This window comes from Rhinatrema bivittatum, chromosome 6 (assembly GCF_901001135.1).
Source record: "Rhinatrema bivittatum chromosome 6, aRhiBiv1.1, whole genome shotgun sequence".
NCBI lineage: Eukaryota > Metazoa > Chordata > Amphibia > Gymnophiona > Rhinatrematidae > Rhinatrema > Rhinatrema bivittatum.
In genome coordinates this window covers 14,280,549-14,293,271 of record NC_042620.1, presented here as the reverse complement: position 1 = coordinate 14,293,271, position 12,723 = coordinate 14,280,549, and the positions used below count along the sequence as shown (strand labels likewise).

Here is a 12,723-nt window from a genome sequence, read left to right as displayed (position 1 = left end):
AGGTTAACATTCGTAACCTGCAAGTCACTACAGAAAGAGGAAGATAGGCCACAATATCTGGAAAAGCAAAGAGAAACTGAGAAAATAGTCAGGACAGCAAAAATGCAAATAGATGGAAAACCAGCAAATACAATAAAGCTGGGGGGACAAGACTTTTGTTAAAATGTATTAGTGATTTGAGCAAGTTGCATTGTGAGACAGAGGGGAATAAGTGGAATATATAAAGTGGGTTTTTTTTAACATTTGTACTCACCATTTATTATTTTATATATTTTTAGTATATTTTGTGAATTTATCCTTCTAAAATTATCCACTGAGAATCTCAGGATCATGCAGGCTACAGATAAATAAATAAAAATATAGAGCTGATGAGGAAAACGTGTAATTGCTTAACAAATTTTCTATTCAGTATTTCAATGAGGAATGGCCAAGAGTAGGAGCACAAATAAGACTGAAGTGAGGTAACCTTCAATTTTCAGAAAAGCATGTTCACGAGGAGCTATCCAAACTTAAATTAGATACATTGATGAGGCTGGATGGGATACAACCAAGGGTACTGAGAGAACTTAGAGATGTCCTGGCAGCTCCGGTGGTGACCTTTTCAATGCTTCTTCACAGCTGAGAGTAGTTCGGAGGGCAGATGTGGATCCTCTTCACACAAGTGGAAGTAAGGAGGAGGCTGAGAACTACAGGCCGGTTAGTTTGACCTCTATGGTAAGAGTATTGCAAGTTCTGAAATCCAACAGATTACAAGATCTGCGGCAGCATGGTTTTACCAGAGGTCAGACGCATCTTATCAGTTTCTTTAACTGAGTGACTAGAAGTGAGATCAGGGGAGAACACTGCATGTAGTGGACTTGGACTTTGTCATGGTTCCACATAGGCAACTTATAATTAAACTGAATGCCCAAAGTGATTGACTAGATATGACACTGGTTGAGTGGGAGATGACAAAGGGTAATGGTCTTTAAAGAGGTCTTTAAGATCATGAGAGGTCTAGAACGGGTAAATGTGAATCGGTTATTTACTCTTTTGGATAGTAGAAAGACTAGGGGGCACTCCATGAAGTTAGCATGGGGCACATTTAAGACTAATCGGAGAAAATTCTTTTTCACTCAAGGCACAATAAAGCTCTAGAATTAGTTGCCAGAGGATGTGGTTAGTGCAGTTAGTGTAGCTGGGTTCAAAAAAGGTTTGGATAAGTTATTGGAGGAGAAGTCCATTAACGGCTATTAATCAAGTTTACTTAGGGAATAGCCACTGCTATTAATTGCATCAGTAGCATGGGATCTTCTTAGTGTTTGGGTACTTGCCAGGTTCTTGTGGCCTGGTTTGGCCTCTGTTGGAAACAGGATATTGGGCTTGATGGACCCTTGGTCTGACCCAGCATGGCAATTTCTTATGTTCTTATGGTAAGTAGAATTCATTCTGAGGAGAGAGGTATAGTGGCGTTCTGCAGAGATCAGTCCTTGAATTGGTTCTTTTGTACTATAAAAAGGACTATCAGGAAAGACTTTTCTTTTTGCAGATGATATCATAATCTGAAACAGGGTAGACAGCCAATAAGGTGTGGAAAACATGAGGAGTATCTGACAAAGCTTGAGGAATGGTCTAGAGCCTGGCAGCAAAAATTTAATCTAAAATATGCAAAATCTTGCTTTTGGGCTTCAAAAACCCAAAGGAGCAGTACGGTCTAGGGCAATACTTCTCAACCCAGTCCTCGGGACAATTAATTAATTAGTCAGATTTTCAGGATATCTACAATGAATATGCATGACTTAGATTTCCATGCACTGCTTCCATTATATGTTAATTTATCTCTAGAAACAGCATGGGGGGCTGTGAAGACCTAAACCTAGAAGGCTCACTGTGACCTTTGTTGGGGATGCTGGCAGAAGAAGCAAATAAGCCTTCCAGTTCTCTGCAGCTGGAAACAGCATGGACACTGTTCAAGATGAAGCCGAGACGTTTATAGTGCCCTCCAAAATCCTCTGCTGGGGCTGCTGGGAGAAATTGGGCACATAAGCCTTCATAGCCTTTGGTGCAAGAAAGAGTGTGTTGCGTCTGTCGGTCTCAGACGGCTTCGACCTTTGCGCCTCACCTTTCTCTCTGCTCTCCCCGCTAGCCTTGGGAAGATGGCCACCGCTGCATCTGCATGCTGCTCTCTCCAGCATCCCTGGAATGGCAATGGCAAAGCCTCATGCCATGTTTCTCCTAAGGGCCTTCTAGGGTGTGCGCACGCCACCCACGTCTTTATCCACGTCATGGCGGGAACCTCGGGGGCGTCCCCCTCGAGTGACATCATGCTCCTCGGGGGCCCTTTGCTTTCTTTCAGGTGCCTATCTGGGATCAGGTACTCGCTCCTCGAGGGCCTGCTCTCCCTGGCTCGGTGCCTGTATTCAACTACTTCTACCTGCTGGGATCTCCACCTATACAGCTACCAACTTAGTGAGTAATCTAGCATTCTCAGTCTGTCTCAACTACAGCTCTGCCGCACTGGGAACCTGCATCCAGATCTCCCTATACTATCTCTGTGAGACAGGTCCCCTCTGCCGAGGGTCCCTGGACTGCTACCTCTGGATCACCTCACTACTTCCACCTCTGGTGGTAACATCAGCTGTACAATAAAAGACAAATCTCTGTGTTTGCGTGTCTCGAGTCTAGCCTAGTACTGTGGTTCCTCGCGGGGCTCCTCCCCATGGGCGTGGTCATCTCCACAGTACCCAAGAATCCACTCAAACACCTCAAAACCATAACAGAGAGTGTGGGGGCTGTGAAAGTTGTAGCCTAGGAGGCTTGCAATGTCCTCTGCAGTCTTCTGTTAGGGCTACTGTGAAAAGCATGGGAATGAGCCATCAGGTTATCTGGTACTAGAAAGAGTATCAAGGCTGTGAAAGTTGAAAACTAGATGGCATACAGTTTCCCCTGAAGGATAAGTATGCAAACGACCCTTCTAGTTTTCTGCAGCTGGAAACAGCATAGGGGCTGTAGCAACTGAAGCCTGGACAGCTCACAGTGTCCTCTAGAGTGCTCTGCTAAGGCTGGTAGTAAAAGTAATCAGATAAGCCTTCAGGTCCTCTGCTTCTATAAAGTATGACAGGGCTGTGAATGCTGGAACCTAGATGGCTCACAGTATGTTTTGGAGTCTTCTGCCGGAAAAGGTATGCAAGTGAGTTTTCTGTAGCTGGAAACAGTGTGGGGCCTGTGGAAGCCTTGACAATGCATGGTGTCCTCTGCTGGGGCTGCTGGGAGAAGTATGCAGATACGCCTTCTGGTCCTCTGCTGCAGACAGATAGACAAACACCACTTCCTCATAACCAAATCATATCTATTTAAAAATCTGTGTTTCTCACCTAATCTATAATTCTAGGAAAGTTACAATAAAAACACATACACAATCAAAAAAGATATAGCAGAACTGGAAAAAGTACAGAGAAGCATGACCAACATGATAAAAGGGATGGAATGATTCTCCTATGAGGAAAGGCTCACTCAGCACATAGTTAAGCTCTGGAATTCAGTGCCAGAGGATGTGGTTTCAGAAGTTAGTGTTACTGGGTTTAAAAAATAAGTTCCTAGAGGAAAATCCATAAACTGCTGTGATAAAGGTCTATAAAATAATGAGGGGAATGGAACAGGTTAACTTTTTCAAAAAGTACAAAGATTATGGGACATGCAATGAAGTTACTAAGTAGTACATTTAAAACAAATAGGAGAAATTATTTTTTCACTCAATGCATAATTAAGTTCTGGCGTTTGTTGCCATAGGACATGGTAAAAGCTATTAGTGTAGCTGGATTTAAAAAAGGTTTGGACAAATTCCTGGAAGAAAAGTCCATAAACCATTATTAAAGTGGACTTGAGGAAATCCACTGCTTATCCCTGGTACAAGCAGCATGGAATCTATTTACCTTTTGGGCTCCTGCCAGGTATTTGTGACCTGGCTTGGCCACTGTTGGAAACAGAATACTGGGCTTGATGGACCCTGGGTCTGACCCAGTATGACAAATCTTATCTATAAAACAATACAACATCAAATAAAAAAAAAAAAAAGGACACACGCCAATCTTGCTTTGGGGCTTGACCCTCAAAGTAAATTCTAATCTAGTGCAGTGAAAATGAACCCTCCCTGAAAGCCTGTTCAAACAAGAAGCCTTTAAGTTTTTTCTTAAGGACTTGATACATAACTCGGCCCTTAGGTTATCAGGTAGGGAGTGCCAAAGGGCCAGAGGAACAACTGCAAAAACATGTTCTCTCGATTCACAAATCCTAGATGACGAAAAGAAGGCACTTCCAAAAAATGAGGGGAATGTATAGGGGCGGATTTTAAAAGGGTTACGCATGTATAATACACGCGTAACCCCGAAAACCCGCTCCTGCGCGCGCCGAGCCTATTTTGCATAGGCCCGGTGACGCCCGCAAGCCCCAGGACGCGTGTAAGTCCTGGGGCGGGGCGTGAGCGTGGCCAGAGGCCTCTCCACTGCCACTGGGCCTGAGGATCGCATGCTGGCACTTGGCCGGCACGCGCAACCTACATCTGCCCAAAGGCAGGCGTAAATAAAAAAAATAAAGGTGGGGGGATTTAGGTAGGGCTGGGGGGCGGAAGGAACGGGGAAAGCCATCGGGGCTCCCCTAGGGCTCGGCGTGTGTATGTTCAAAAATCCGGCCCAATATTTTGAACAAAAATTGTCAGATAGTAACAGGGGCTGAAGATTACGTTAAATTCTCAGCTTGAAAAATGCTTTCTGGACTGTTGATATGAGAAGATAGTAACAAAGTAGTGTCAAAAATGACACCAAGATTTCAGGACATCTTAACAATAGGCCATTGGTTCCTCTGCACCAGGGGTGGCCAACACTGGTTCTCAAGAATCATAATGTCAATGACTATCTCTACCACGCAAGCCACACTTTTTTTATACTGGGACTTTTCCAGGTCATCAACTTTCTTGATATTTTGATTATGAAAGAAGACGACTCTTTGGTCACCAGTATCTATAGAAAACCTTGTGAGAGAAATACTCTATTGCACTTTACCAGCTTTCACCCTTTTCATTTGCGTAAAAATTTACCAGTGGGACAATTTTTACGTCTCTGCCGACTGTGTGGTACCAAGCAAGAGTTTACTATTCAATCTGATTTGTTTTTTCGGAAATTATTAGATCGAGGTTATCCGATGAAATTTATTAGAAAAGCATATAAGAGGGCTGCCAATGCCGAACGTCAATGGTTACTACTAGACAAGGAGACATCACAATCATCTTTGCCATTAGTTTGTACCTTGACTTGTTCTGCAAAAGCACCAGCTATTGCTGCGTTGATTTTACAACATTGGCTGATCCTTAAAATTCATGATGTTTTCATGGAGAGGCCGGTGATTGCATACAGCCGAGGAATGGATATTAGAGATGTTTTGGTACATTCTTTCTTGAGGCCAGTTCCAGTGACTGATGATATTAGACAATTGTCATATCAGAAATGTAACCTTTGTAATCAGGCGATCACAGGTACATGTTGGTTTGACACACAGGGAAAAAGACATCAAGCCTACCAATATACCAATTGTTCTTCTAGAAGGTTGTTTATTTTCTAATCTGTCCGTATAATCTATACTATGTGGGCAGAACAAAACGTGCCATTCAGACACTTGATAGAGCATCGGAGTTGTTTATCAACAGAGAAGTTACAAGCCCCTATTGTGTCTCATTGCATTCAATTCAAACATACCTTTTCAAGAATTAAAGTGGAGGGTGATCAAACAAGTGCATAAGAATCCATGAGGAGGAGATCTAAAAGCGGCCTTGAATTATAAAGAACAGCAATGGATTTACAGTCTGGACACCGTGCACCCGGGAGGTTTAATTGTGGCAGTGGAATGGCATTCTCATTTAAACAGCATCACTATCATTTTTAACCACTGAGGTGGGGGAGGCGCAATCACTTTCAGCTCATTAAGATACGTCACATTCGTGATGGACAGATGTGAGCTTTAAGAAACAGATTTGAAGTGGGTTCCGGTTTCAAGTTGGAAAAGGAACGCTGAGCTGCCACGACGCTCGTTGTGTGACTGTAGAAGCAGTAAGCATTTGTCTTTTGAGTGTGGCATGTTGGATAAAAGAGGAATTGAGTATCTGTTTTTAATTGCCAACGCATCTAGTGTTGAATTGGGTCATAATTGAACATTATTTATTACACACGCAGATATTGAGCACTTGAAAAAGGACGTAAGTCCGAAACACGGTCTTTAGACACGATGGCTTCTGCATGATTATGGAAATTGGATATTTGGACACACAGATAAGTGTACAATTACAATTTATTGGAACCTTCCATGAATTTTAATTTCATCACAATGTTTTGATTAAAGAAGTTGATATTATTTGCAAAAAAACCTTAAAAAAATAAGAATTTATACAAAAGTGGGGATATTAGGTAACTTGTTGAATATGACCGATGATTATAAAGAAGGCTGAGTCCTAAAGTTTTAATCTCCCATCTCCCACTAAACTGATACGGACATACCAAACACTCCACGTTCTTATTCTTGTTAAATTTCTATCTTCTTATTCTTCTTCTTTTCCCAGTTAGAACCATCCTTGTTTTATTGTAACTGATTTTTTCTGCGCACTGTTATAACTTGTTATAATTTGTAAATATATAAAATGTATACTCATGTTATATTTATACACGTTTATAATGTATTGATCACCCCTGTTTTATGTAAACCGACATGATACGAATCTCCGTGAATGCCGGTATAGAAAAACTCAAATAAATAAATAAATAAATAAATAAATAAAATAAATACTATGCGATGAAGCCTAGTATGATGGTCATATAAATCTTTATTGAATTTATGGTGTCTTGTGATTGTTAGTGGTTTAAGAGGACTCTTAAGAATCACAGCCAGGGCAGCTTTTCAGAATAATTATATAATGAAGGCAGTGCATGCAAATCTCTCTCATGCATATTGATTGTGGATATCCTGAAAACCAGACCTATTTGTGGCTCTCAAGGACCAGAATTGGCCACCCCTGCTACAGATGAAGAAAGGAAGGAACATCATCACAGGGAAACCAGGCCAAGTACATAATTTTCATTTTTTTGATGTTTAATGCCAATTTATTACTTGAAAACCATTGCCCAATGATATCAGTTGCATTTTTCACCTGTTGTAACATCTTCTCTTTTGACAACAAGATCAATAACAAGAATTGTTTGTCATCTGCATAAAGCTTATAGTCCAAATTAAGATCAGCCAGAACTCTACAAACTGAATAACGAAGGCTGAAAGTGGAGACCCCTGTGGAACATCTGTTCTCAGCAGAAGCCATGAAGAATGATTTTTAGCCCCTGAAACCCACTGAACGTGATCAATAAGATAAGAACAAACTAGGTCAAAATATGCAGTAATCCCAATTCTTCAAGCCTAGATAACAAAATGTCCTCGTTTAGAGTGTTAAAGACTGAAGAAAGGTCTAGAAAAAGCAGTAGAAACTACTGATTGTCATTAAATTCCCTAAGAAATGTATTTAAACTGGACACAGGGCAGACTAGATAGGCTATATGGTCTTTTTCTGCCATCATGTTTCTATGGAAAGATCAGAGGGGGCTCGAGCCTACTTAGTCTGGATTTCAGTCCAAATTTAATACAGAAACAGTGTTACTTTCCCAGACTGATGTGTGGCTGCGTTTGAGGAGGACCGGGCACCCTAATCTATCTCTAGGCAGTCTCTGACACTGTTCCTAAAGCATCTTTTAAAATAGGTATGGCGGGAATAGCTTTACAAGTGAGTTGATTCCATACTTTTTTAAAGTATTTTCTTGTTATTTTATTTATTTATATTCCACTTTTTGGGACTACAAAGCAGATTGACATTAATGCTCATTCATCCTAACTCTGGCCATTGACTTCAGTGGCAGGTGACTTCTTTATTCCCAACTCTTTTTAATGTATATTTTTACTATCTAGGAACTATTATAAGAAACCTGGGGACGAAGGCATCCATTTATATCAACAATGTGCAAATCCTGATGCCTTGGCAACATTTTTGGGAAGTGTTCCACACATTACGAAAGGTGGAAGGAAGGCAAAACAATTACCGGCATGGTTAAAAGGCGAGGTGAAAGAAGCTATTTTAGCCAAAAGATCTTCATTCAAAAATTGGAAGGATCCAACAGAAGAAAATAGGATAATGCATAAGCGTTGGCAAGTTAAATGAAGACATTGATAAGACAGACTAAGAGAGAATTTGAAAAGAAGTTGGCCGTAGAGGCAAAAACTCACAGTAAAAAATGTTTTAATATATTCGAAACAGAAAGCCTGTGAGGGAGTCAGTTGGACCGTTAGATGATCAAGGGGTTAAAGGGGCACTTAGAGAAGATAAGGCCATCGCGGAAAGATTAAACAATTTCTTTGCTTCGGTGTTTACTGAAGAGGATGTTGGGGAGATACCCGTACCGGAGAAGGTTTTCATGGGTAATGATTCAGATGATTCAGTTTGTCAATCAGGCCTACCACATCTTCTAGGTTCACCGTGAACCAAATCACGGTGAACCTAGAAGATGTGGTAGGCCTGATTGACAAACTGAAGAGTAGTAAATCACCTGGACTGGATGGTATACACCCCAGAGTTCTGAAGGAACTAAAAAATGAAATACAGATGAAATTTAATGTGGATAAGTGCAAGGTGATGCATATAGGGAAAAATAACCCATGCTATAGTTACACAATGTTAGGCTCCATATTAGGACATATTAGGAACTACCACCCAAGAAAGAGATCTAGGCATCATAGTGGATAATACATTGAAATCATCGGTTCAGTGTGCTGCTGCAGTCAAAAAAGGAAACAGAATGTTGGGAATTATTAAAGGAAATGGTGAATAAAACGGAAAATGTCATAATGCCTCTGTATTGCTCCATGGTGAGACCGCACTTTGAATACTGTGTACAATTCTGGTTGCCACATCTCAAAAAAGATATAGTTGTGATGGAGAAGGTACAGAGAAGGGCAACCAAAATGATAAAGGGGATGGAACAGCTCCCCTATGAGGAAAGGCTGAAGAGGTTAGGGCTGTTCAGCTTGGAGAAGAGACGGCTGAGGGGGGATATGATAGAGGTGTTTAAAATCATGAGAGGTCTAGAACGGGTAGATGTGAATCGGTTATTTACTCTTTCGGATAATAGAAGGACTAGGGGACACTCCATGAAGTTAGCATGTGGCACATTTAAAATTAATCGGAGAAAGTTCTTTTTCACTCAACGCACAATAAAGCTCTGGAATTTGTTGCCAGAGGATGTGGTTAGTGCAGATAGTGTAGCTGGGTTTAAAAAAGGATTGGATAAGTTCTTGGAGGAGAAGTCCATTACCTGCTATTAATTAAGTTGACTTAGAAAATAGCCACTGCTTATTAATAGCAACGGTAACATGGAATAGACTTAGTTTTTGGGTACTTGCCAGGTTCTTATGGCCTGGATTGGCCACTGTTGGAAACAGGATGCTGGGCTTGATGGACCCTTGGTCTGACCCAGTATGGCATGTTCTTGTGTTCTTATGTTTGTGTTTTGGTACTTAAATGACTTTTCACTGCATTTGCAACTTGGATGCCACTGAACTGTCTAAAACTGAACACTGAAAAGACAGAATTTCTGTGGGTTGCATTCTCTCCTTTTCCAGAGAAGTTTTGTTTTTTTATTTATGCATTTTCAGAAATAAATACACAAGCATACACTTGTGACAGAAAACTGAGACTACAGGATACAAAAAGGAAACAGAAAATAAATATACATACCAATATTAATCCATGAGTCTCAATAAAATTAAAAGGAAAAGAAGGAAGACAAAATCAATGGAGCGGTACTCAAAAAAGAAAAAAAATTAAACAGGAAAAAAAGCAGAAATTAACTGGCTCAACGCATACAAAAGCCGATCAAACAAGTATCAACTAGAGACAGGGTGAGCATCAAGATAAGATCTTAACTGCGCGGGATCAAAAAATATAAATCTAGAATTCAAAAGTGTGAAAATACATTTACAAGGATAGCGCAGAAGAAATCTGCCCCAAGAGACATTGCCTCTTGTCGCATCATAAGAAATGGTTTTCTTCTCTCCTGCGTGGTCCTAGTGATGTCCAGATACATCCGTACAGACTGGCCAAAGAATACAGATGTTCTATGGTGAAAAAACATTTTGAGAACAAAATCACGTTCTTTAGCAAAAGCAAAAGGAAACAATCAAAGTCCCCCAATTGGTGATCACTGGATCGATGGAAGTCTCCAGAAATTCTGTTAAATTGTTGGCTGATTAATAGAAGCTCTGTTATCCAACTGTGAATCCTTCAGGAAATAAAGCTTAGCAATGTAGGCATCTGATCCTATGGAAGCTCTAACACTTCCGAGGCATACTTCTTAACAGTATCCAAAGGAGAAATCAAATCGCAAGTTGGAAAATTCAAAATTCTAAGGTTAAGACAGCAGAGAGAGTTCTCAATATTCTCCAACCTCCTAGAATAAGTCAACTCTGATTGAATTAGATTCACTTGGATTTTTGAGAAGAAGTAATTTGGTTTCCCATATCCATAATTTTCTCTTCATGTTGAGCAACTAATAAATCAATTCCTTCAAAATGATTACATATATATATGAAGTAACTACAACCAACAAGGAAATAGATTTCTCTAAAGTCACAGAGCTAACCAGACTAAATCCAGAGTCACCACAGAACATAAGAAATTGCCTTCTGGGTCAGACCAAGGGTCCATCAAGCCCAGCATCCTGCTTCCAACAGAGGCCAAACCAAACAACAAGTACCTGGCAATTACCCAAACACTAAGAAGATCCCATGCTACCTTCTCCATCGCAACTATATCTTTTTGAGATGCGGCGACCAGAATTGTACACAGTATTCAAGGTGCGGTCTCACCATGGAGCGATACAGAGGCATTATGACATTTTCCGTTTTATTAACCATTCCCTTCTTAATAATATATGCAACACCTTGCACTTGTCGAGAACAGATGATGTAGTAGAATTAGGAAACAAGACTTGGGTTAGAGGTGCTACAGAGACAGCGTTCACAGCCCCTGGGGAGGGTGACACCTAGTGGTTCAGTTTAGGGCTCATGAGCCCTTGACCATGGTCCCCGGCCCAGGGCGTTCACTGCAATGACCAAACTCAGTAGGTCGGGAAGAGTAATTGCCAGGCAGTCATGAAGGAAGGCTCATGGCTCCAGATCCCAACCCTGGTTCTGAATGAGCGGGAAGTACAAAGGAGCAGGAAAAGAACTGCCGGGTGAAAGGAAAAAGAATTAGGAATGCAGAATGCGTTCACCCCAGTCACTTCTTTGAACAACTGTGCATTTGTGTGATTGACAGGCTTGACACATCTTGGCCTGGGGGTGACTTGGAATGCAGTACTGGTGAGGAGTGGACCTACCAGCCAGGAATGTGGGGTGCAGGCGACGCACAATGAGCTTGCACAGTATTTCTGTGACTTGAGGTTATTCTGACCAGTACTCCGTTGACTTCCCTATTTGACATGGAAGAGTTTTAATGGCAGTGCTGTCAGGCACCGATGATAAGAGAATCCGCTGGTGTTGCACTCCAGCCCCATGGATAGGGCAATCAATATTTCCTTTCTAAGCTTCCCTCTTTTGGCATAGAGCGGGTCCTTTGCTATGGGCAGCCATTGCTTTTTTCAGGTGCGAGCCCCGTGTCCTGGAGGACAGTCAGCAGGGGATTCCCCTTTCTAGGTTCCAGCGAGGCATTCTGGGGTCACATGAGAAATGACCTTTGTTTTCCCTTTGTTTTGTTTTTCCAGGCAATGTATCACTCCTTATTACAGGTAGATATTATTTTTGTTCTGATACATTTCCAGGGAAAGTAAAATAAACACTGAAAAGGATGAGTTCAGTAGAAACAAGAATCCAGCTGAAAGATTTCCAGACACAAGAATTCCCTTTAAATATTCTTCTGTGATGTTTGTGTGCTGGTTTTACATTTCACTCCCAATGCAGGCAGTTTTTCTGCCAAAACCTGAACACTTTGGGGGTCAGGAGTTCAGCAAAATCTTTTATTAGTTTTCAGCAATTATTTTTGGAATAAATTTTATTTTAAGGAGGGGGAAGTGATTGTGATGCATTTTACCTGCAGCTTTTGAGTATCATTTCCTTAATAGCTGCTAAAATATCCCTTTAATCCATGAGAAGACGACGTCTAAATTGTAGGTTTAGCCTGTTACTGAATATTAAAATATTTCTGTTGCTCACTTTTATTTGTTTTTACTTTATATTTATTAAATTTAAAATAGTACAAAGTGCAAAACCTTTGTTCATAAAGCCAAGCTGAGAGATAACAAAATTCAGGAATAGAAAAGAAAAACCAGTGCAATACATAAAACCTGAAGGAATTCCCTCCGCTTGCATAGCTCACAGATGGAAAGGGGACGCGGACAGGAATAAGGGAGAAGCAAGGAAACTACAAAGAAACAGCAATTAGCAAGGTTTTATCCCCACATACAAGCACCTCCTACTGACCCCGGGAGGGGAGGAGGAGTCAGCAAAGGTTTTTTTTTTTGGAACCAACAAACGTCCTAGTTGTTCTGGGGCGAAAAAGATATAGCAATGCCGATGATATCTCATTACACATTTACAAGGCTCTCTTAATAACAAAGAAGCCCCATTACCAGTCACTCAGGAGTCAGGATGGTGCAGAAATGCAGATAA

At 41.0% G+C, this 12,723-nt stretch overlaps 1 protein-coding gene across 1 annotated transcript in view; it reads right to left on the bottom strand.

Annotated features, from left to right (window-relative positions):
* TNS1 (tensin 1) overlaps positions 1 to 12,723 on the bottom strand; it is a gene marked incomplete in the record, with an annotated part of 1,098,810 nt that overhangs the window by 1,069,589 nt on the left and 16,498 nt on the right.